General features: G+C 50.0%; 1 long non-coding RNA gene across 7 annotated transcripts in view; it reads right to left on the reverse strand.

Moving 5' to 3' along the window:
• LOC132593646 (uncharacterized) overlaps nt 1-23,153 on the reverse strand; it is a 511,924-nt gene that overhangs the window by 424,361 nt on the left and 64,410 nt on the right. For all 7 annotated transcript variants that reach the window (XR_009559383.1, XR_009559385.1, XR_009559380.1 and 4 more), the window contains exon 2: nt 1,377-1,531. This is a non-coding gene — a long non-coding RNA (uncharacterized lncRNA). The remainder of the gene's footprint in view (nt 1-1,376; nt 1,532-23,153) is intronic.

A 23,153-nucleotide genomic window follows, 5' to 3' on the forward strand; every position in this document is an offset into this window, starting at 1 on the left:
TATATGAGGCCAGCATAATTCTAATACAATAACCTGAAAAGTATACTACAATAAAAGAAAATCACAGAAAAGGATACCTCATGAAACACGCAAATTTCCTTAACAAAATATTAGCAGATATAAGGTGGATAATATCACATGACCATGTGAGAATTAACCCAAGAATACAAGGTTGGTTTAGCATTAGAAAAGCAATAAATATAAGCCACATTATTAACAGAATAAAAGAAAAGCATATGATTATTTCAATAGATGTGAAAAAAGCATTTGCTCATTTAACAAAACTCAACAATCATTCATGATTTTTAAAACCTCAGCAAACTAGGATTAGAAAGGAACATGTTCAATCTGCTAAAGGAACCTTAAAAAAAAAAAAACAGCTAAAGTTCTACTGAATGTTAAAAGACTGAATACTTCCCCCCCCCCAATGCAGGAAATAATGCAATGACATCTACTCTCAGTACACATACTCAGTTATTACACTAGAAGTCCTAACCATTGTAATCAGACAAGAAAGAGCAAATAAACAGCACAGGGATTAGAAAAGGAGAAGTAAAACTATCTATTTGCATATAACCCCATTGCCTACAGAGAAAATCCTAAGGAATTTATGAAACTATTAGAACTAATAAATGAATTGACAAGGTCCCAGAACACATGTTTAAAATACAACAATAGGCTGTAAATTTATATCCTAGCAAAAAACAATTGGAAAATGAAATTTTTAAAATTCCTTTTGCAATAGCATGAAAAAACAAAATACTCAGCAATAAATTCACTAAGTAGATGTAATATCTGTTCACTAAAAAACCACAAAATATTACAAAGAGACATTAAATAAGACCTAAATAAATGAAGACACATCCCATGTTCATGGCTTTGAAGACTCAATATTGTTAAGAATGTCAATTGCCCCAAAATTTCTCTATAAATTTAACATAATCTCAATCAAAGGCACAGCTGGCTTCTATGTAGAAATTCACAAGCTGGTTCTAAAATTTGTATGGAAATGCAAAGTACCTTAAAATGCCAAAACAATGTTAGAAAAGAAGAATAATGTTGGCAGACTTACTACCTGACTTCAGTACTTACTACAAAGCTAGAGTAATCAAGGCAGTGTGACACTGGTATAAAATAACAACAAATACATCAATGAAACAGGATAGAGCAAAAGGAGATGCAGCAAAGGCACAGAAGTGATCTAATATGAAAAGGAACATCTTTACAGCAAATGGTGTTGGAACAACCAGGTCCTTAAAAATAAAGTCCTTGACCCTTACCACACACTGTACACAAAATTTAATTCAAAATGTATCACAAGCCTAAACATTAACGCTTAAAGAATATAGCTGCTAGAAGAAAACATAGGAGAATACCTTTGAGACTCAGGGGTCTGTCTGTCAAGCCAAACAGCCGTCATGCAGAGCACCATCCTCTTCTGAAAACTCCTGCACCCAGGCTTCAAACGCAGAGCTCCATCAGAAGGATTCTGAGTGCCCCCAAAATCCTGCCTGGCTTCAGCCCCAATGACCTAGAATGGACACAGTGAGCAATAGCACTTTCATTCTGATTCCAGGAAGATAATTCTTAATAACTCTATCAATCCTGCTCAAAAGGGCTTGCATTTTAGGGCAGCACTCACTGAAAAAAAGGATGATGTCCAAAACTGCCAGCCTGACACTAATGTCATCTTTAAAAGAAACTGACACCACAGAAAGCCCGCCAGGGAGATGCTGAACCTTTAGGCATCTGGGAGCAGTGACCAGACAAGGTGCTTGGCACAGAACTGCGGAGCAGCGGGCCATTCTGTCCGCCACGGCCAGCGTGTGCCCACTCCTGGCTGCTCTCCGACCACTGGGGACACACCTCCGACCTCTCCCCTAGGGAGGAGGGTCCTCTCCAAGGCCCAGTGCACCCTTCTATCAGCCCTGGTCCCAGTGACTCCCACCTGAGACATCTGGGGAAGAAAAGGGTCATGATGGGGCAGCTGGGAGCGTGGAGTGTGCAAAGCAAAGAGTCTTCCACACCCAAAAGGGCAGAGATGGGGCCAGCAGTCCCCACACAGACAGCACTGCATTCACCACGGACAGGAAACGTCCTCAGTTACACGAGCCAATAAATCCCCTTTTCCGCCCAGGGCTCTTTGGGCAATTACAGTGGCAAGTCACTATGCTGTAAATGACCCTAAATATTCAGAAGTTTCAAAAATGAAAAGGCACTGATTTTAGGGGAAAAAAAGAAGAGGGAGCTAGAAAGATGGATTTGAAGGAATACTGAGATTCAGGCGACATGGTAGGGACAAGGAGAGGACTGACCCCCTCCCTGCTGTCCCCACACCCACCCGCCCCCCTCGGACCAACTCCAGCTTCCAGCGGCGGAGCCGAGGCAGCCCCTTCCTCTGGTCACGGTGGCCAGCTAAAGGGTCAGCACAGGACACGGGACAGGCTGACCATGGCCAAGGAAACCCGATTCCGTGGCCTTTCCTGGGAGTCGGGAACAAAAGGGGGGAAGCGGCCAGAGCCTATGTCCTTCCTGCCCAAGAAGGGGCTGGGAAAGGAGGCCAGGCCAGGAGCAGGGCCGCGAGGGGGTTCGCCACAGCCCGGTCTCTGAGGGCCGCCCCGCATCTTCACGGCTCAGGCTGGTCTGAGTCAGCTCATCGGCCAGTCACCTTGAACAACGTCCACACGGAGGCCAAGAAGCCCCCCGCTCACCGTGCGCTGGCCACCCGCCCCATCCCGAGCTTCCACGCTCGTCTCTCCCGGTGGTGGTTCCGACACAGGACTTTCGAGTTGGAAACTGAACTTCGGTTCAGCCGGGCCCCGGCTCGCCCGTCACGTGACCCTGCGGATGCCTGACTGAGCTGCGAATCGCCCGCCTTCCGGGCTCCCGAATTAGCTCAGCCAGTTTCCTCTCTACACCAAGGGCCAGGAAAACAGCACATTTCGGCCTCCGTCTGTGGGTGGTAGGCGCAGCCCGGGCTCCAGAGCTTTCTGATGTCCCCGCCACGGAGCCCCGCTCTGTCGGCCTGGCTCAGACCGACAGCCAGAGGCCTCGCGCTTCCATCCTGTGGAGGAGACCGTGGGTTTCCTGCCCCGGTTAACGCGGGCCGGGCGTCCAGGACCCGCCGCGCTGTGCAGAGGTGGGCGAGCTCAGGCCTGGGCTGCGCCGCGAGGGAGGACGAGGGCCTCCGCCCGTCCCCGCAGTCTCTGCGGGCGAAAGCCAGCGCCGTGACAGCAAAAGCATCCTTCCCTAGAGCGCCGGGAGAGCCACCCGCGGACACAGCCACGCAGCGGGTTCTGGCCCAAACCCTGCTCTCCCTTCGGGGCCAGCAGAAGGGCCGAGGCGCCATCTCGTCTCCTTCCGGCGCCCACCTGGGTGCCCCGAGGGCAGGTGCTGGGTGGGCGGCCCTGCCGGAGCCCCTGCTTCACTCACGCTGCTGACCGTCCCCGGCTGACAGATGGCGGGGTCGCGGTCAGACCTGGCCCGACCCTCTCACAGCCAGAGCTGCTGTCGGTCAGGCAGCCCCAGGCCCCGGGCCGGACCCTGATGGCACACTGGCCTTGGAGGCCCGGCCTTCAGAAGAGCTGCCCAGTTTCCTGTTTCGTCATCGCTTCGAATCCAGCCACGCCCCCTGCTGGCAGCGCCGCAGGAGCCCTGGCGACAGGCTGGGGAGGGAGCCCGCCCACCGGGGCAGAGCAGGCAGGCGGGGTGCGCAGCCCGCTTCCGCCCGGGGCCCTGGGATGCAGCTGCAGCAGCAGAGGGCAGGCAGTGCATCCGCCGGGATACCAACTGCTTTTAAGGGGTTTTAGTTCAGCCTCTTTGTCTTCCCAGTGCTTCATGTGCTAAGCTGCCACGCTGTCCTGGCGTTGAGGTGCGTTCCTTTACCACGAGGTTAACCTGGGAGAGTCTCGGTGTAAATCAGATTGCCTTTCAAGGCAATCCAGTTCCCCCACTGCCTGGAGCCGCCCCCCTTGGCAGCCACCCTCACCCCTCCGCTGGGTGTCCCTGCATCACCTCCCCGGGCAGCTGGGGGAGCACGTCTAAACCTATACTTAAGCACAGCTCCCCACTGTCTGAAACCCTTACAGGCGGCTGTCTGTTTTATGCCTTTCTGGGTCCAAAAGGGAGCTCCCTTGCCACCTACTCCCATCACCCCGCCCCGCCCTGGCTCCCGGCCTTCCTGGCCATTCCAGGCCTTCCCACCCGCTGCCCCCTCTGCCAGAGTACCCCCCTCTCCCCTGGGAACCCTGCTCATCCTTCAGTGACCGGCTGCCCCCGCGACTTCTTCCAGGGCTCCCGGGCCCCTCGCCACCACACCCCCAGCTCGCGCCGCACTTGTGATGAAGTGATTAACCGTGTGCTTGTTGAATACGGTCTCCCCTTCCAGGAGGTGGTATCTCTGTGACTTTAGTGACCCTCTCGCTCTCCACTGCATGTCCTGCTCCAGAGGTATCGTTCCATCCACAAACAAGGGAAAGGATGAACGGGACACAGAAAAGGATCCCACGTGGAACCGCACGATTCAAGCACTTGACTTAACCAATGATTTCATTAAAATCCCCTGAAATATCCCTTCTCACAAGTGTGTCAACACGTTGGTACAGACACGCGACACGTACGCAATATGTAGGAAATAACAGGGTCACCGCCTACATACCGTTCCACACGTGCTTCCTTCCCTGAAGGTGCGTCCTGGTCATGGCGCATCCTCGCTGAGCTCATCCCCTCCCCAGGCGCTCCCTGTCCTAAGCACTCTGCTTCTACTGACTCGTGTAATCCTCACAGGGACCCTAGGAGGCGAGCTGTCTGATGAGTGCATTTTACAGGTGAGGAACGTGGCAATACCCCCCCCCTCAGCTGCACGTAGCAGGTGACGGAGCTCAGACGTGAACCCCGCTGCGGCCGCGTGCGCACGCGCGCGCGCGCGCGAGAGGGTCCTTCAGACCCAGGCCCACCCCCCGGAGGGTCATGGAGCTGTTCTTCGCATGCACGTGTACTAACTGACATAACCACCCTCCAACTGGGGACACTGCAAATGAGTAGCTCTGCAGACAGTGATGTGCATTTTCTAAACATTTCCTGAGGATAAACTCCTAGAAACGGGCCTGTTGCATTCAAAATCCCCCTTAAGTGCAAAGAAATCCAGAGCTTCCCAGAGCTGCACGGAGGCTCCTTCCTCTCTGCCCCCAGCCAGCTCAGGGGGATCAGAGCTGAAGGCGGCTGGAACCATGCACGCATCCGGCAGTTTGTTAGACCAGGGAGGCAGGTACAGCGCCCCCCCCCCCAAGTGTGACCAGGGCTCTGCGCCGCGTCTCAGGGCCCGTGCAGGAGCGCCAGTCCCGGGGTGCATCCCAGTACTCACACGCTGGCTGGAGGGGGTCAACGACTGGCCCAACCAGGTTGGGGGTTTGCCCGCCACGGAGCGGAGAGTTACTATAAGAGAAAGCAGCCCCATCTGGGTCACGAAGTCAGGACCAACACAGACACGTGTCCCCAGGAGGAGACAGGCTGACCCCCAACCTGTCTTCAAGCCTCAGTAAACAGTTTACAGTTAACTCATTCTTGCCATTTAAGGCAAGTGTTAGTTTAATATCTATAAAAGGAATTTTATCTCAATTTCCAAACCCATATTTCAAGTTCTAATCCGGATGCTTTTCAGCTGTCTTTGTTTCTCTGTTCCAATATATCGAAGGTATAACGTGCTGTCCTGCATTTGTGTATTTGTTACTTTCAAGTTTGGAGAAGGTCTACTTTAAAAACGAAATAGGTCTATTAAATATGGACTGGAAATTAAAAGCCTTTTTTTTTTTTTTTTCTGCTGTACGCGGGCCTCTCACTGCTGTGGCCTCTCCCATTGCGGAGCACAGGCTCCGGACGCACAGACTCAGCGGCCATGGCTCACGGGCCCAGCCGCTCCGCGGCATGTGGGATCTTCCCGGACCGGGACACGAACCCGTGTCCTCTGCATCGGCAGGCGGACTCTCAACTACTGCGCCACCAGGGAAGCCCCTAAAAGCCTTCTTATAAACTGGAGGAGAGTCCTTGAGCAGAGGGAAGAGTTGCACCAGAAACCCCGATTAAGGTTATTTCCCCCCAAAGGCTAAGTTCCACTCCGGAGCGGTTACAGAAAACGGAAAGCCTCAGGGTAGCCTGTAACACCCAAAGGAAGAGTTTGCTTCGATTATAAAACACAAAAGAGGGTTGAACCGTGGCCCCCAGAAGATGTGCCCACGTCCTAAACCCAGGAACCTGGGACTGCGACCTTATTTAGAAAAAGGATCTTGGCAGAAAAAAGTAATTAAGGATCTCAAGACGAGATCATTCTGGATTTACGGTGGCCCTAAACCCAGTGACAATTGCACTCATAAGAGACAAAGAGAAGACCCAGACACGGACCCAGAGGGAAGAAGGCCACGTGAATACAGACAGCAGAGGCTACAAAGATGCGCCCACGAGCCAGGAAACGCGGAGCATCGCCTGGAGCCCCCAGACGCCGGAAGAGGCAGCGAGGATCCTCCCTTAGAGCCCCTGCAGCGAGCACAGCACACCAACACCTTGATTCTGGACTTCCAGCCTCCAGAATTGTAAGAGAATACATTTCTGTTGCTTTAAGCCACCCAGTACGTAGTAATCAGTTACAGCAGCCCCAGGAAACAAACCCAGGAGGTATGGCTCTGAGATCTAATTTCTGGGAAAATGCTGCAAAGAAATGCCTTTAAATGATTATCCCAGTAATGATTCCCTTTGGGAATCTGGAAAATCCTATACACATGGATTTCGTTATTGACTAAAAGATGGAGTTGTGTGGCTCAGTGACTGACCTCTTTCTTCAGGAGCTGCCCGAGTTACAAATGAGGAGCTATTGAATTGAAAGTCCCAGGATTTAGAGAAAAAAGGCATGTTCGGTAAAATCCTTTTCCTACAATGAAAGGAGAGAAGACCTTGAGGGCTCAAAGGACAGAAAGTTTTGATTTGGGTAAAAACAGCTGGGCCTGGGGTCCCAGGAGCGGGAGGAATCTGCCTTTGAGATGCTTCTCACCTACTCATCACCTAGAGATCACTTGAAAACGTGAAGCCTCCTTCCGGAAGGGCAGGGAGTATTTTTCTCTGTGCAAAAAGGGACGTGTTTTTGTTTCCAGGAAAGAGGAGATGGTGACAGCACACAAAATCCACATGTCGTCCACGGCCACGACGAGTGAAGGTTGGCCACAGCCAACCCTGTGGTCCGTCAAGGCGCCAGGGTCACCGAGGGGTATCAGACCTCACGCTGGAAAAACCCTTCCCAGGAGTCTGAACTTGCACCGCGACTGGCTGGTGTATCTACAAAGACCAGTGATTCCCTCGAATCCCTCCTTCAAGGGAATGAGAAACAGAACGCAAAGTAGTTGAACATGAGCTCCCAAAGGCTCAAGTCCACTAACATCTCTTTATAAAATTCAAGTTTGATTGAACTCAAGTGATCTAAAAATAACGCTACTTCCCCCATGAAAACATGCAGCCTTCAAACGATGGTCTAAATCATCCATAAAGTAAATGCAAAGAAAAAGATGAGCCCAAACCACTCTCGAGCTTAGTTTCCGAGTAAGGATTCAAAGTAAAAGTAATCAAAATCGATATGATTCTTGGGGGTTAGTAATGGCCCCACTTTCTGTGCTTAGTAGGGAGAATATTTCTGGGCCTTTTGGTTGAAAGACCACTGACATCATGCAAACCCAGCAGCCTCTTCTAAGAATACGAAAGGATTCCTCCCTGGTTTGTTCACAGGCAGGGCCTCTTTTCATCCAAGCAAAATCAGTTCTCATCAAAAGGGCTCCTGCTCCCATGGGTCCGGGGTAATGATGCTGTATTGGCAGCACTCACTCACCATACTATACATTTTCAAAAAACTATTGATTCCACTACATTTGCATTTAAAAGTTCAACACACCCTTGCAGACCCGTGTGGAGAGTCTATTTCCTGGAACTCTGATTTTTTGAGTTCAATGCTTTCTCCAGAGGTTTTGTAAGCGGTGGGGTTTTTTCTTTCCTCTACAGGGTGGAGAAGGCTTCCTTTTTGCCATAAACAAAAGACAAGCTCTTTTGTATTTCCAAGCCCTTGAAAAAAGTCAAGTTTCTTGTGAAAACTCAATGTGGTCCCCAAAAGCCTACTCTGAAAGAAAAAAGTCACATATGAGGTGTAATTCTAGTCAACACGACTGGTATTTCACTAAACGAGTCAAGTTTATACATCCAAACACGCACAGTTTCCTAAAAACAGATTGATTTTTATTCCATTATTGGGACAACCTCTTTACCAGCTTCTTTCCAGAAGGTATAACAAATTATTTTGAACTGGTAGGAAATCTTCACATTTGGGGGATGAATCGGAAGTTGGGGAGCAGTCTTTGGTGGCGGGAGTAATAAGCCAGGAGAGTGAGTGAAAAGACAGAACATGTTTCGGGCCCACGTAAAAGTGGTCTGCCCTGGCAGGTTGTAACCAAAAGAGCACGTGGTGTCACAGCTTTAGAGGGAGAAGGGGGTCTTGACATTGAATCTCCACCCTGATAGGAGATGATCAAGGTCCCCTCACGCTGAGCCCTGGGAGGACACTCAGCCTTTCCCATCTCTTCCACGATGAAGAAGGGCCACCCGCAGGCAGGCCCGGGACTCCAGGACACGTCCCAGAGGTGGGTGATTTCTGGCATTGCTGCAGTGCTTCTTACTGGCTCAGCTAAAGATGCAGACAGGGTCGGTGACGCAGTTTTCTGGAGGGATTTTTTTGTGTCCAGTATAACAGATGAATTTCTCCCCAACAAACCAAACAGCTCATTCTGAACAGGCACCAGGCCCTCCTAAAACATGGAAGATTCCCCACATCTTAGTTCGGGTTCCCCCAGAAACTGACCTTAAGGCAGAGATTTGCGCGCAAGTAGCTGACCTGGGACGTGGTCGCGGGGAGCACTGGCTGGGGAGCGGGGAGGGGCGGGGAACTGGGAACAAGAGGAAAACAAAACACGGATGTGATACCAAGCAGGTGACAGATGATGCTGTGGACAAACGGCGCTCAGTCCCCAGGGAGCCCAGGGACCACGGAGACCATGTAGCTCAGAGCTACGCCCTGGCGGGCAAGGGAGCTGCAGTGTTTATCCACCAAGTTCCATGGCTCAGTCGTGGGCTGAGAGCTTCTCTGGGGTGGGGCGTGGACCCAGGCCGAGTGCGCTCTGGCTGCAGAGAAGGCCCTCAGGGAGAGGCATGTAGGCCTCGTGACTGGAAACGGGGCATGGAGAGGACAGGTGATGAGGGCAGGTGGCTGGGCTCCTACAGACGCGGCCCCGATCCACCACGGTAAAGGAGGCCACGGACGCCTCCACCATCCAGAACCCAGCGATGGGGTGACACACTCAGGTCCACAAAACAAACCCGGGGCATCAGCTGGACCAAAGGGACACAGAAATGACCCTCAAGATGGCTCCCCCTGCACCCCCTTCTCCTCCTGCCCAGGCTGGCCCTGGGAGTCAGCCCACCCCGGGGCACCCCGAACATCTCCAGACACGCCCAAAAGGGCCTGGTGACCAGGCTCAGAGCCCCCAGGACTGAGGTCCGGTCATGCACCACGTATGCCTGGAGCACAGGTGCTGGCTGAGGGTGAGGAGAGCCTAGAATGGAAAATCCAACTGGGTTGTCAGAATTTGCATGTTTGGTTAACAAAAAAAGAGTCACAATGATTGACTCTGAAAATAGAACATGTTGATTCGACATTTCCTAAGCACTTCCGGGGCCGGCCCATAGGAGGAAGGGTCAGGATGACACAGAGCGAGTATAACAGGAGTAACCCTGCACCTTTAATCAGAGCTTCGCCGCACGGAGCTCTCTCACACCAACCTCTCTGCAACCAACCCGAACACACTATGGGGTTGGTACCATTCTCCCCACTTTTCAGATGAAAAGACCAAGACTGAGAGGTCAAGGAACAGCCCACCATAAGTCAGATAGAGAAAGACAATGTTGTACGTTATCACTTGTATGTGAAACCTAACAAAGCCAAACTCATAGAAACAGAGAGTGAAACAGTGGTTACCAGGGCTGGAGGGGGCACAGGGGAGAAATGGAAGGTCAAAGGGTACAAACTTCCAGTTATAAGACGAATACGTTCTGGGGATCTAATGTACAGCATGGTGGCTATAGTAATAATACTGTATTGTATACTTGAAAGTTGCTAAGAGAGGGCTTTCCTTGGTGGCGCAGTGGTTAAGAATCCACCTGCCATTGCAGGGGACACGGGTTCGAGCCCTGGTCCAGGAAGATCTCACATGCCGCAGAGTAACTAAGCCCGTGCGCCACAGCTACTGAGCCCGCGTGCCACAACTACTGAGCCCGCGTGCCACAACTACTAAAGCCCACATGCCTAGAGCCTGTGCTCTGCAACAAGAGAAGCCACCGCAATGAGAAGCCCGTGCACCACAACACAGAGTAGCCCCTGCTCGCTGCAACTAGAGAAAGCCTGTGTGCAGCAACGAAGACCCAACACAGCCAAAAACAAATAAATAAAGTAAATAAATCTATTTTTAAAAAAAAAGAGTTACTAAGAGAGTAGATCTTAAATGTTCTCACCACACACACACACACACACACACACACACACACATACACACACACAAATGGTAATGATGTGACATGATGGAGGTGTCACCTAAAGCTATGGTGGCATCATTTTTGCAAGATGTAAGCATATCAAATCAACACGCACACCTTAAACTTACACACGATGTTATATGTCAATTATATCCCAATAAAACTGGTAAAAAGTGGACCCAGCCCATCGCAGATGAACTGCTCCAACCGTTTACCTGAACAGATCTGAATTCAACACGAAGACTCAGCCACTGAGCCTCCCCGATGAAACAATCAGAGTAACTTCATTAAAAATCTCCAACACTTGCCATTTTCTAAAATAAACCACCTTGACATTAGGACGCCTATTCCTCCAGGGAGAATCCCAAGAGCCGTGCACCCCCATGTCTGAGACCATGAGCACCCAGACATTGTCCCTCAGCTGTAAAGACAAGGCAAAACCGGGGATTTGGGGGGATTTGGGGGTTTGGGGAAAGCACTTATATTTTCAAGTACTTCTCTAAGAAACCCTCAAAAGCCCACATGTCACAGAAATAAACGTGATTTAAGGTTGGCAAGAAGTACTCTCAGGCTTTCTCTGGGAAGCCCTTGAGGATCTGGGGAGAGAGGAAGGGAAGGGAGAAGCTTCTCTCCGACTTCACACCAGGGTCTGGAGCAAACTGACTCCACGGGCAATTCCAGATTATGGAGCGTTCCTGCAACACCAGCAGCAATACCATTAAAACTAAAATCACTCACCAGAAACACTATTTTGAAAATACTTAGCAGTCTGGAATTGAAAAGCCTTACCTGGCTCTCACGCATCAGTTTCATGCGTATTCGTTCTACTTTTCTCCGAATTAGAGACAACAGCATCCCCCAAAGCCTCTTCATTTGGGATATTTCTTCACAGTCATTTAATGCTAAATTAAACTGCAAAAACCTTCATTATTCACAAGGTTTTTGTTCTGTTCACTTAAACTTTGGGCAGCTGCCAACTCAATGGCACCCCCTCCCCTTTTTTAACTGACATCTGCTTGCGTAAGAACGGGACGCCGCTCACGCACGGGACTCCTCCACGGAGCCTGACTTCACGCTTTTCCATTTCAGATGTCAACATGAAAAGTAATCACTTTTAATAAATAACAGTTAAAGCCAATTACAAATTTGCTATTAAAATCACACTAATTCCACTTTGAAGCATGAAGAACAAAATTACATTTCAATTTAAAGACAAAGTACGCTCACGCCTTTTCAGAGCTGCCCAAACACATTTAAACAGCTCTGAGCGCTTATCTTCCTTCACTTCTGCTTGCGTTCCGAAGGCATGAAAATGTCAGGTTGAACGCTGCCTGAGTTCAGACTCTGATGTGCTCTCCCCCCGCGCACACACGGAGACAGAACAGGGAACGGTGACCCCAGTAAAAATAATAACCGCTATTAAGATTATAACAATTACCTCGGGAGAGAACAGTAGCTCACAGTTATTTGCTTGTAACCACACTTCCAGCATCTCATTCTAGACATTATTTCATATAATCCCCACAACTCCTGTCTAACACACGCCTAGAATCCCTGTAAGAACCGAGGGCACTGAGGCTCGGAGCAGGTAGGAATCTGTCCGCAGTCACACAGAGAGCAACTCAAGGCCACGCCCCCCATCCAGGGTCCAGTGTGCAGGCTGATTAGATTGATGGTCCGAATAAAGAGCCGCCTCCCTGCATCCTCCCCTTTGCCGTGTACTGCTGTAGCCTCCCGCTCGGCTGATTCTTGGCCATGTGACTTGCTTTGACCAACGAGATAGTCACAAACTTGACAGCCAGAAGAGGCTTTGAAAGTGCTTGTGTGTTGTTTTTTCCTTAAATAAATTTATTTATTTATTTATTGGCTGCGTTGGGTCTTCGCTGCTGCGCGCGGGCTTTCTCTAGTTGCGGCGATCAGGGGCTCCTCTTCATTGCGGTGCGTGGGCTTCTCATCGCGGTGGCTTCTCTTGCCGCGGAGCACAGGCTCTAGGTGTGTGGGCTTCAGCAGTTGCGGCGCACGGGCTCAGTAGTTGTGGCTTGCAGGCTCCAAAGCACAGGCTCAGTAGTTGTGGCTCGCGGGCCCGGTAGCTGTGAGTCGCGGGCTCTAGAGCGCAGGCTCAGTAGTTGTGGCGCATGGGTTTAGTCGCTCCGCGGCATGTGGGATCTTCCCGGACCAGGGCTCGAACCCGCGTCCCCTGCATTGGCAGGTGGATTTTTAACCACTGCGCCACCAGGGAAGCCCTGCTTGTGTGTTTCTGCTTCCTCTCTTGCTCCTCTGCAATCACCATGAGACCGAGGGACCTCAGATACAATCAGAGAAGAGGGGGCCATCCTAGGGAGACCCCCCACCAGCTGACCACAGACCCCTGAGCGAGCCCAGAGCAGCTGAACCACCCAGCCAGCCGACCTGCAGACACAGGAGAGATAAGAAGCAGGTGTTGATTTCAGTGCCCACGGGTTGGTGGTTTGATTTTTGTTTGTTTGTTTGAATTTATATTCAAATGTAATTTATATTTCTATTCAAATGTAATTCAAACAATTACAATGTTGTGGTTTGCGCTGGTTTGTTATGCAGAACAGAGGGCTTAATGACACTCTAAACCACCCACCAGGGAGCTCTTTGTAGAGCCCGTGGTCAGCGGAACAATGGCCCCCAAAGACATCCAGGTCCTAATCTCTGGAACACATGAATGTTTCCTTACATGGCAAAAGAGACTTTGCAGGCATGAGGACATTAAGGACCCTGAGGTGCAGATACCATCCTGGATTACAGGGTGGGCCCTAAATGCCATCACAAAGGTCCTTACAAGAGGGAGGCAGAGGGAGATTCCGGACAAAGGAAGAGGCTCTGTGACATCACAAGCTCCCAGTCTGAGGGTGGAGGAAGAGACCAGGAGCCCAGGCAGCCGGGAGCGCTGCTCCAGACGCCGGAGCCGATTCTCCCCTGGAGCCTCTGCGGGCATGGGGCCCTGCCAGCCCTGGTCTCAGCCCCGGAGCGCTGCTTTCAGACCTCTGACCTCCAGAACTACTCGAGAATAAGTACCAATCTGTGTTGTTTTAAACCAACGAAGAGCAAGAGAGCGGGGCCTGCAGAGGAGGCAGAAGGCAGAGGCGGGGGCGGCAAAGAGGGGGCGCGGGCGGGAGAGGAGACCAGGCCCGGTGCCCGGGGAGGGGCCTGGAGGGCCAGGATCGCCCTCCCCAGGCCAAGACGGCTTTCCTGGTATACCCAGAAGGTCACTGGGGACTGTCCCCTCCCAGGGAAGCTTGGACCGTTAGAAACAGCTTCCTGAGGCAGGGGGCACTGGCTTCCCCATGCTCCCGCCCAGGGGTCCACCAGGGCCCTCAGTCTCCTCGGTCTCAGTGCAGAGTGCACCTCTGCACCTTTCTGCAGCCCCACGCACTCCCTCTGTGGTCTCAAACTATGCATCACCCCACTCTCCCTCTGTTGGCCAATTCAGTTTATAACCGACCTGGGATATGATACTGGTGTCATTAACTCATCTGGCCTAATCCTCCCACGATGTCCCCGTGCTATTAGCCAGCCCCTGTGTCCCCACGTCCGACCTCCAGCCAGGCCCAGGCGGTTAACAGAGAGAGAATGCGAGACTGCAGGGCAAACAGAGACCCACAAATCTATGGCTTATCACCCTGGTAAGGGAAGGAAGGGGCTGGGAATTGATAATAAAGTGCTCCCCAAACAGTAACCATGACAACCAGCGGCACGAGGGGGCTTTACGCCTTCTCCAAGTTTTATGAGGCTCACGGCACGGCTCTTTTATGGACTCTGGCATTAATTACGCTCATCATAGGATGGAGTACACTAAGACCACAAAGGTTATCCACCCATGGGGCTTTGCTCAATTCATACACATTCCCCATAAAAGTCTAAGGAGGTAATCAGGAAGATTCCCACTTGGGTTCCTTTATTATTTAATAGTTGATAAGACATGGTATTTAAAAATGTGAGTTTAACAAATGGGACCTAATGAAACTTAAAAGCTTTTGCACAGCAAAGGAAACCATAAACGAGACGAAAATACAGCCCTCAGAATGGGAGAAAATATTTGCAAATGAAGCAACTGACAAAGGATTAATCTCCAAAATTTACAAGCGGCTCATGCAGCTCAATATCAAAAACACAAACAACCCAATCCAAAAATGGGCAGAAGACCTAAATAGACATTTCTCCAAAGAAGATATACAGATGGCCAACAAACACATGAAAGAATGCTGAACATCACTAATCATTAGAGAAATGCAAATCAAAACTACAACGAGGTATCACCTCACACCAGTCAGAATGGCCATCATCAAAAAATTTACAAACAATAAATGCTGGAGAGGGTGTGGAGAAAAGGGAACCCTCCTGCACTATTGGTGGGAATGTAAATTGATACAGCCACTATGGAGAACAGTATGGAGGTTCCTTAAAAAGCTAAAAATAGAACTACCATATGACCCAGCAATCCCACTACTGGGCATATACCCTGAGAAAACCATAATTCAAAAAGAGTCATGTACCACAATGTTCACTGCAGCACTATTTACAATAGCCAGGACATGGAAGCAACCTAAATGCCCATCAACAGATGAATGGATAAAGAAGATGTGGCACATATATACAATGGAATATTACTCAGCCATAAAAAGAAACGAAATTGAGTTATTTGTAGTGAGGTGGATGGACCTAGAGGCTGTCATACAGAGTGAAGTAAGTCAGAAAGAGAAAGACAAATACCGTATACTAACACATATATATGGAATCTAAGAAAAAAAAATGTCATGAAGAACCTAGGGGTAAGACAGGAATAAAGACACAGACCTACTAGAGCATGGACTTGAGAATATGAGGAGGGGGAAGGGTGAGCTGTGACAAAGTGAGAGAGAGGCATGGACATATATACACTACCAAACGTAAGGTAGATAGCTAGTGGGAAGCAGCCGCATAGCACAGGGAGATGAGCTCGGTGCTTTGTGACCACCTGGAGGGGTGGGATAGGGAGGGTGGGAGGGAGGGAGATGCAAGAGGGAGGAGATATGGGAACATATGTATATGTATAACTGATTCACTTTGTTATACAGCAGAAACTAACACACCATTGTAAAGCAATTATACCCCAATAAAGATGTTAAAATATATATATATATATATATATATATATATATGAGTTTAAACAACAGCGGGGAGCAGGGTGATGAGGGTGCCATTGGATTTTAGGCAGAACAGAATCTCAACTTGAAGCAACGGTGATGAATTTCCTAAATAATAAAGACAAACACTTGTCAACACACATGAAGAGGGGAAAATATTTTGACTCGAGTCTCAAGAACTATAGCAGATGGTAAATCAAAACCTGTTTAATCTTCCTAGGTCCATTAATTCAAAAATAAAGCTGATACTGCTATTCCATCATTGAAGAGTCTTTACCTCTCAGTAGCATTTATTTCCACAAAATATCTTCACTGGATTCAGATGAAATAAACCCATGAATGCTATTTGAACTCTGTCCTCAGAGTCAAACCGTCAAGGTTTTCTGCAAGAAAAGGAGATGCACACAGTCTCACTCGTGAACTCCGTGCCGTGATAAAGCCACACCAACGCGAGACCGCTGTCTTAGGTCATGGAAGTTACAACGGTGGAGTGAAGCGTTCCCATGACCGCCCTCAGCAGGCTCACCTCGCATGTGAGGTACCCACTGTGCTCAGGCACTGATTAGACGTGGCCCACCCAACACTCCTATTTCCTCTGACCCTGCCCAAACCCGCCGTGAAACTGGCAACACAGGAATAAAAAGGGACAGCCCCACGGGGACAGAGAGGAGAAGGAAACCAGCAAGGTCAGAGCACCAAGCAGCTGCAGCTGGGGGGCAGCAAGGCAGGGAGCAGAGGTCAGGAATTCCCAGAAAGGGAACAATCAGAGGGCGCGCCCGGCGAGCCTGCAGACAGGAGCTGTCGTGAAACCAGCCCAGATCCACACAGTGCCCCCGACCCATGAGAAAACACGAGATGCCTTTGGGAGGAAGAAACAGGCAGGCCCTGGACTCGAGGACAAGAGGCCTGGCTGAAGATGGCCATGGAGTGAAGAACCGAAAACAAGGACATTAAGTGAAAGTCAAGTTCAGCGTGAGGCTCCCAGCCCCCGCCTTGGGCTCCCAGGACACCGACAGCCAGCTTATACCCCACGTTATGGACCGAACGTGTCCCCCCCAGAATTCATACGCTGCAGCCCTAACCCCCAACATGACTGTATTTGGAGATGGGCCTTTAAAGAGGTGAGTGCGGTTACGTGAGCCCAGAAGGGTGGGATCCTAACCCAACAGACTTAGCGGCCTTATCAGAAGAGGAAGAAACCCCGGGGATACACGCAGGCAAGGGCGCGCAAGAAGGAGGACCACCCCTGCTGATACCTTGACCTTGGACTTCCAGCCTCCAAGCTCCAGCTTGTTAAGCAGCCACCCCGTCTGTGGTGCCGTGTCACGGCGGCCCCAACAATCTCATACACCCCACAAGCAGGCGGTGGAGGGTTCCTCTCTAGGAAGACGTCTGCCCGGGAGGAGAGACCCACAGACACTGACAACAGGAGCTTCCCAATAAAATGAGCAGGTCCCAGCAATCACCCTCCTGGAGCCACGAAGCTCCAAGCAGCACCTTGGGGCCTCGCTCTTAAACGCCAATTGAGCAGCCACGAGCCACCGGGCCAGTGAGAAAAGGCTCTGGGCGAGAAACCAATCCAACAAAATCAAGGAAATTCAGAAGCAGCAGACACAACGCAGGGATCCGAACACACGTACTGCGGGGAAAAACCTATGATCGGTATCCTTGGGGTGGTGGAAGGAGACGCTGCATCCACAAAAGAAGGGCAGCTGAGTATAAAACAGGAGCATTCAGGTAACGAGAGAGAGAGAGAGAGAGAGAGAGAGAGAGAGAGGGAGGGAGAGAGCACTCTTAGAAATGACAAGTATGAGAGCAGAGCTAAAGAAAAATGATTCCAAAGTTTGAAAGATAAAATTAAGGACAGATTCCAAAAAGGTGAACAATAAGACAGAGATAGAAAGTAAGAGACAAAAAAATAAGGAATTAGGGGATTCATCCAAGAGGTCCAACATTCAAACAACAGGAGTTCCAGAAACGGAGAACAGAAGAAAACAAAGAAGAATAAATTATCAAATAGTAACGTCAACGGAAAGTCCATAAATAATACCCCAAATGGAGCAGTAAAAAATATAAGCCCATTTTAGACAGAGAGAATTAAATTTCAAAAGAGCTAACAAGAGTGACAATAGTTTCCCCTGGAGAGGTGCAAGAATCTAAAGAGAGAGAGAGGGCTCAGGGTAGCGACTGCCGTTTTGGTGACTAGCCTGGTGGTACCATGTGACTTGTAATACTGCATACATGTATTACTTTCATTGAAAAAGAAAACAATTACTGAAAAAATGAAACATTACAGAGAAATGTAAAGTCCCCTTTCCCCTCCTCAGAATGGGCCTTTTTCTGGTTTTGTGCATGTACATGGACCAACAAAAACTATATATTATTACTGCTTTTACTCAACTTGTACACAGTTGACATATCATTTAAAAAGTTCCAGGGCAGCTACCAGAAAATGGAATGTTCTGGCTCATGGATCCCAGGAACTCCCCAGACTTTTGCTCCTTCCTCTGACAGTGTGAAATAACAGCTGCCCAACCCACGGATTTGGGGGGGACGAGAGGCACCCCTGTCCTGCCTCCTGAGGGGAGGGGGTGACACCCCAGGGAGAGCGGAGAGCTTCTGAGCAGAGCTGGAGGGGTGGGTGGAGACTTGAGGCCCCTCTTGCACGCGGACCTAATTCCAGGGCTTCTGCCCCCTCCCTGCTCTGACAGTGAAGTTTTAAATCTGCCCACCTTGTCCTCATAAAAGTAGCTTTTATTTTCAGAGGCTTTAGGCCATGTACAGTTCATACATTCACACCATTTTAATTCTGTATTATTAGACTGCGGCTGAAGAAAAGCCCAGTTGGTTATAAAAACAAACAAAATATTATTGAGAAGATACACTGAAAGGGAAACAGCAGAAAGAATCCTCAAGTCTGGCTTTAGAGCATCAGAATCTGATGGTCTGAACTACGAAAGCACACACCCATCTGAGCATCCCAGAGGCACAGCGAGCGCTCATTCAGGGCTGCTAAGAGCAGGCCCTGTGGGGTCACGGTTAGAGCCATGCCCAGACGCTGACCACCCACCAGGCCCCTCCGTGTTAGGGAACACAGTTCCCTGTAGGGACTCAACAGGCACAATGAATTCCATTGGGCTATACCTGAAATTTATTAAAAGCAGTAAAAACCAGAAGGTGAGGAAAGAGTCATGTAGGCCGATGTCGAGACCCCGATACTGCGTCCACTGGCATAAGCCCTGCAGCCTCTAAGGACCACAGAAATTGCAAACGTGTGACTTGCCGCCCCCGAAGGTGTCTAAGGAATTCATTTTGCCGTGTGTTTGCCATGTCTGCTGGACACCAGATTGCAATATCCCAGTTAGGTGATAGGTATCCCCATTCCAGACACTAAAATTCCTTATTTCAAGAAATTTTATGTATAAGGTATTTTTCCTAGCTTATCCATCCATAAGCTAAATATTTTATTTCTTGAATGTAGTGAATTGAATAGCGTCCCCCCAAAATTCATGTCCAACTGGAATTCTAGAACCTGACCTGATTTGGAAATAGGGTCTTTGCAGGTGTCATCAGTTAAGATGAGGTCATAATGGGTCAAGTGGGCCTTAAATCCAATAACTGGCATTCTTATAAGGAGAGGAAACATACAGGGAAAGAGGCCGTGTGAAAACAGAGGAAGAGATTGCAGACATGTGGCCACAAGTCAAGAAACACCAGAGCCTCAGGAGCTGGAGGCGGCAGGAAGGAGCCCCCCTGGAGCCCCCAGAGGAAGCACAGCCCTGCGGACACCTTGACTTTGGACTTGCAGCCTCCAGAGCTATGAGAAGATAAACATCTGGTGTTTTAAGCCCCCAGTTTGTGGTGGATTTGTTAGGGCAGCCCCAGGATATGGAACATTCAGCGTGTGTGTGAAAGGGAAGAGCCGGGCTCCTGTGAAACTGTCACTTGATCTACATCAAACACGCAAGGCAGTAAGTGTTTTATAGAAGTTGGGGGCTCTCAGAAAGCCAAGCACTTAGGAACAGACAGCGAGCACATCCCTCCCCTGGCACTGGGGACAGCCTGGGCTTGACGGCAAGCCGGCCTCCCTCGTCCTGAGGACGGAAAGTGGCCGCTGGCCCCGGACCCCAGGCCCGCCCGGTCCTGCTCTTCAGAAAGGGCCTGACTCAGAGCTGTCACTCAACAATCCCCATGCCGCGGAGGCCGCTGATGAGGACGATATCTTACCAAATATTTTATTCTTCAGGAAGACATCCACCTAATAATGGGGAAAATACAGGTTTGTGCCTGTCAGAATTGTCTCCTTTGGGCTTCATTATAAATCTCGCTGCCTCATTCGGAGGCTCAGGGAACTTGGTATAAAATGACCCTCTTTCCCCTCTAAGATCTACGTGGCCACATCAGTGTTAAAATTACTTTTCCAAAGATCTTATTGCTTTTTGGGGGGGCTTTTCTCTGCTTTATTAATAACGCATGGGGCATGTACATGAATTCCCTTCCAGTTTTATTTCCTAACTTGAATAATTTGGAAATAACGCTGAGACCTGTTGGCTGGACCCTCAAAGAGAGACACGTAAACAGGAGCTTAAATGAAATCTGTACATCTCTCTCCCATCGGTCCCTCAGGGCTGAAGGACCACTCAGCAGTTATCGGTAGATAACTTCATATGTGTCCAAAGAAGAGGCTTCCAGACATTGGCCGCAGAGGCCTTGCTTCACACAAAAGCTCACTGCTCCCCACAGCTGATCTGGACAATCGCTAGAGGGGGGTGAAGTGCACAGGCTTTGGGGTCTCAAATGGTTCTGCTGCCCCCTGACCATGTGACACTGAGAAGGTCCCAGTTGTGCATCTGTAGGTGCAGGTCACACCACCCCCTCCAAGGGCTGCTGGGAGTCAGCTGGACTAAGGATGTGGTGCTCCCACCAACAGGGGCTCGGCTAGAGCTGGACCCCGGACCCCCTTCCCAATACATCCTCAATCTAACGCTCCCTTTTTCTAGAAAAGAGCCACAGACAGTCATCCTTAAAGGGGAAAAGGAGTGACACCTACTGAATACTTATTATGTGCCGGTTAGCAGCCATGGGGTTTACCTGTTACTTCATTTGAAACGTCACATAACATACACAAAACACCAACAGTTTGAAGTAATTTAAATGTCCAGAGACAAACCATTTTAAAAACTCACTTTTCAAAACATTGCCAAAAGCACGAAATAATCCTTGGAGTCCTAACATGAGGCTCTGGGGACCGGCCGTCCTCGTGGGCCAGAACTGGGAAGTAGGCCTCCTGGTGGCACACAGGAGCACTTTGGCAACACCCATCAATATTTTAAGAATATTGATGCCTCATCTAGTCCACGACTTCATACATCATAGGTGCTTATTGCCTCTGACCCAGCAATTTCAATTCTAGGGCTGAGTACCATGGAAATGCTAGCCTACAGGCACCACGACGTATGTACCATCATGTTGATTATATGGTGGCTTGAAACAGCAAGTGATTAGAAACCACTAATCACTAAAGCCAAGGGACTCATTAAACACATGCTGGGACATCCACTGACTGGGATTCTACCCAGGCTGTTAAGAGGATGGGGTAGATCTCTAAGTGCAAATGTGGAACAATTTCCAAGACACACTGGGTGTAAAACACAAGTGGTAGAAGAGGACACACACGTCCAGGTTTTCATTAAATGAAGCGCATGTGTAAATATATGTGCTTTAATATGCAAGCAGGTATCTGGAATGCTACCCAAGGAACTAGGGACCGTGGTTGCCTCTGGGGAGGACACTCAGGGTCTGCGATGGGAGGGGAGTGTCCTGTATAGTCTACTTCTATATTATGACTATTGAATTGTTTACCAATGTGGTAAAAATCAAAAAGCCATGCTTTTGGTGACAAACTTCACTGAGCACCTATGATGTGTGAAGTCGTGGACTAGATGAGGCAGGCGAGGGACCCAGCCCGCAGCTGGCGGGGTGCGGCATCTTGTCCGTTTCAGAGTTGCTGGGCTGCGTTCACGCCTCACGAGGGCTTCCGTGCTGGGATGGAGGGAGCGGCCGGGAAGACTCACTTCTTCCCCAGGAGAGATCAGAGTGCAGGTCCTACCAAACGCTTGGGCTTAAAACTCGGCCTGTGCTAAAGTCACCAGGGCTTGGAGCTCCCCCACTCCCCAGTGGGGACAGACTGGTGGCCAGTCTTCCAGAACCATAAGCCTGTGTTTCATCCGTGACGTTATTCCAGTTTCCAAATTGCTACTTGGCAAATGAGAACAAAGCAGCCAGCGGCACAGCCCCCCAACTCTGCCCCACCTCCCCCCAGTGCCGGCCCTACGTGCTGGAGGCCGAGAGGTGCAGCTTCAATTCAGAAGGTGAATTAAGACAAAATCCAGACAATTCCGGTCTGCTCTCAATAGCTAATAAAAAGCACATTACGGGGACTTCCCCGGTGGCACAGGGGTTAAGAATCCATCTGCCAGTGCAGGGGACATGGGTTCAACCCCTGGTTTGGGAAGATCCCACATGCCGTGGAGCAGCTAAGCCCATGTGCCACAACTACTGAGCCCACATGCCACAACTACTGAGCCCATGCACCACAACTACTGAAGCCTGCATGCCTAGAGCCCGTGCTCCACAACAAGAGAAGCCACCATAAGAAGAAGCTCATGCACAGCAATGAAGATCCAATGCAGCCAAAAAAAAAAAAAAGTGCATCATGGCTTGCTCTGAAGCAATGCATATTTAGAGAAAAAAGTCTAACCTGCCATTCATGGGACACTCTAATTTGTACTTGGACAAGACGTGCAGTTTGCTGCAACCATCTCATCACAAATCTGTAGCTTCTTGTGTCTCAGTCTTTCAAGAGTGACTTTCCTCCTGCTCCCAAGGGTGGCTGAACGCATCTTGAGCTGGTCTTCCCTCTGCCTGTGGGTCACACCAATCCTGCAGGATCCCACCCACGCTCCCCTCCCCACAAAGTCCCCAGGACCAGCCCTGGCACCCAGGTCCCTCCCTCCCTTCCCTCCCTCACGGAAAATGTGACCCTGACCTCTGTTGAACTGAGGACTCAGAGGCTGTCCTCAGCTGGCTTCTCCACTGGAGGAGGAGTAAGGCGTCATCCCCATTTGCCCCCCGAGTCCTGAACCAGCTAGAGACAAGGAGTAAGGCGGAGGGGGTGAGATGTCTCCCTTGGTCCTCTTGGAGGATGTGGCTTAGGTGCCAGGCACCCGCTGCCTTCCTAATCCCACCTCCCATGGGTAGGTGACCCCCACGCAGGCCAGGCCTCCTGGTCAACACAGGCTCCCCCGAGGACTGGCCACGAGTTCCCACTTTTATTACTATTATTATTAATCTCACCATCACCTCTATCAATAACCAGCCCACAGGGCT

This window comes from Globicephala melas, chromosome 16 (assembly GCF_963455315.2).
Source record: "Globicephala melas chromosome 16, mGloMel1.2, whole genome shotgun sequence".
Lineage (NCBI taxonomy): Eukaryota > Metazoa > Chordata > Mammalia > Artiodactyla > Delphinidae > Globicephala > Globicephala melas.